Source organism: Zerene cesonia, chromosome 13 (assembly GCF_012273895.1).
Source record: "Zerene cesonia ecotype Mississippi chromosome 13, Zerene_cesonia_1.1, whole genome shotgun sequence".
Taxonomy (NCBI): domain Eukaryota; kingdom Metazoa; phylum Arthropoda; class Insecta; order Lepidoptera; family Pieridae; genus Zerene; species Zerene cesonia.
The window spans coordinates 4,934,597-4,937,608 of record NC_052114.1 but is presented as its reverse complement, the minus strand read 5'-3'; the positions used below and the strand labels follow the sequence as shown (position 1 = coordinate 4,937,608).

At 31.9% G+C, this 3,012-nt stretch overlaps 1 protein-coding gene across 1 annotated transcript in view; it reads left to right on the top strand.

The window, feature by feature from the left end:
• The first annotated feature begins 206 nt into the window (after nt 1–206).
• LOC119831222 overlaps nt 207–3,012 on the top strand; it is a 28,384-nt gene continuing 25,578 nt past the window's right edge. Inside the window, exon 1 of the mRNA XM_038354513.1 lies at nt 207–463. The gene's annotated coding sequence lies outside the window, so the exon portion shown is untranslated. The remainder of the gene's footprint in view (nt 464–3,012) is intronic.

The window sequence follows — 3,012 nt, the reverse complement described above, 5'->3', positions numbered from 1 at the left end:
AGTTAATTTTGTCAATCCGGATAATTCCTCAAGGTTTAATCAGACTAAGTTGGGGATAATTAATGTTCACTAAGGCCACACAATTTAGGAAAGCTTTGGCTTAGCTGGCTACGGTAGCGGAGTTTGCAGCGTCCGGGCGGGCGGCGGCACGGAAGGCCGCGGCGCGGTGCGCGGCGGGAGGCGGCCTGCCAGTGCCGTAAGAGAGACCGACTGCGCTGAACGAATTTCAGCCACGGCCCGCGAATCACGCTCCCTTCGAGTTTGTCAATCGCCTGTCGAAAAGCCAGTCGCGTAAATGACCTCGGTTTTAATTAGTAATTACACATACTACGACACTCAACTCGTCTGAAGTGGAACATTTGTGTTTGATTACATTCAGTTTTATAGGAGTTTGCAAACTTTTTGTTTGATGATTGACAAGTTTTAATGAATGAGTTAAAAATATAAATCGCTGTGTAGCGGGGTAAGTGAGCATTTCATTAAATTTATTCCTACTAGTTTAAATATTTCATTAGAGTTATAAGAGTATTTATGAAAAGTGTGGCTTACATTTTACTGAAGTATTTTTTAATTTGTATCGGTAGTCATTGAAATATATAAAATACTTATTATATTCACTTCTTTAAAATAAAATAAATTCAATAAACACACACAGTTATCATCTTATTATGTAAAATAACACTAATATTCAATGTTAATAACAAATAAATTATTCTTCTCAATATGATTTAATTGGAATTTTGTAAAGAGACATTTTGTTCATTTATTATGTAGGTACTTTTTTATACATGAAGATATTTATTTAAACGTTTTAGACCTAAATTTATTCTACATATTTTTATATTCTGCGGACGGTTTTATGTAAATATTTTTCTATTTTATTAATATCTCAAGCGTCTTTAGCGTTGATTACAGAACAGTATTTATTTAAAGTGCTTTTTTTACTCTCCTAGGTAGACGGTAGACACGAAACGTGAATAATGTTATAGTAAGATATCAATTAATAATAAATTACTATCTTAACCATACTATAAACGAAGTTTTATTCATAAGTAATTAAAGAAATCGCTATTACTACTAATAAAAATATTTTCTTAAAAATCTATGTCTATACCCATTAAGTCTATATATTATATTCTATACACATAAAAAACATAAATAGATTTTTTATATGCTTATGGTAATTAAAAATCCGTATGTACTTGAAATCTCCTTTGACTATTTATGTACAAAAACATAAAACAGTTTTTTTTTGGCTTAAGCAATAAAAAATCTATTTATGTTTTTGTGTCTCCGAGTCATATTCGATCATGTAGGTACATAAATTGCAATAAATCATTTTTGAACACAAAAATACATGAGAAAAAATTAATCCAGCAAAATAGGCCTTCACGATCACGATTTATCTCCTCTTAAGATTTGTCAGATTGACAAAAAACAATTTTCAATTACCCGATTCATTCAACTCAGTGAAAATTAAGGTTTCAAATAATAAAAACGAATAATGGATTTTATAATTTGTCGAATACTCTTTCGTAGCAACGGTTTGTTCAACGAAGAGTTAACAGTGCTTATCATCAAGATTGTTACTGAAAAATGGGCTGGTTTTTTTCCGCAGGTAGTCTTTCAATAATTTAACCATCAATAAATATTATATATCGAAATCATATCCATAAATAGTTTATATTTAGGTAATTTTCAGACGGTTATTACTAGAGAGCAATCGAACCTAGTCTCGTGGGACTTAGTTAGAAACAGTACAGTTGAATAAAAACAATATTGATTGTACAAATTGATTTCGTTAAAATGTTCTGCCATTCACTATTGCTAGAGCGTTTTTATATGGATCGATATAATATATGTGGCGCATCTTTGAGACAAAATCATTTTTACGCATATTTTTTACGCATCTACTATGTAATGGATTTTAAACGGAATGTTAAGTTTCGGTTGTTCTTATATCAGGTTGTCGCGTAAAACATGTTATCGGAAGATGTGCGTTGTACATATATTTTTGTCACAGCAACCATCAGAACTCCAATAGCCGTTAGGTTCATAATGCTATTAGAACATGTAAAACAAAACTTTGCAAAAGAATTGTTGTTACGTATTCAAAATTTTGTTCCCAAACAAATTTTATTGTTGTATCTGATTTCCTATTTATGCAAATAGCCTTTATGCAAAACATGCGTAGTAATAGGTAAAAGGTCGATAGTAAAATGTTTGCTATATGAACCCAATTTTATTATGCTGACTGTCAGTACTGCTATCCAATATCCGATTTTTCAGTTACACCGCAACGTGTACGCGACGTTATCGTCGTAATCATCGATATGGAAGTCGGATAATGTGAAAACGATATTAATAGTTTTGCAATTTATTGCCATCTCCTGCTAGAGTTCTATCAATTCTGCATAGGGCTTAATCCATTTCTGGGAATACGTAGTCATTTTTGATAATGACCCTATAAAATACGGAAGAAAACACGACTTAGGCGATATTCTGCAATCCGGTATTAATATATCAAAGTATCTTGGCGGGTGTGGTACCGTGAGTTCCTGGGTGTATCCTGCGTGATATGTATCGGAGATATAAACTATGAATTCGGATCTCTCAGTTATATGATCATTGAACACGAGTGAATTTCTGCATCAAAAGAATTTCGTGAATTAGTTATTCATGAATAAATACGAAGTCGATTCAGGTATCATTGTAGTTAAGCAAAAAAAAGTAACATTAATATTCGATATAATAGTTGAAAGAACCCGAAATCAAATATGAGATTTATAAATCTTATCCTATTAATATTAACAACACCCAAAAACTTTTTTGGATGTACCTAAAGAGATTCATTGTTTTTCATATAAATCTACTAGAAACATTTGTTCTTGAGGCAGATTATGAACTGAATACCACACGTACATTGCTTTTTGCATGAATATCACACGGGAAATGGGGGGGTTACCTTTAGCTAACAAATTCCTTCGATTTAACATTTAAACTTGCAATATT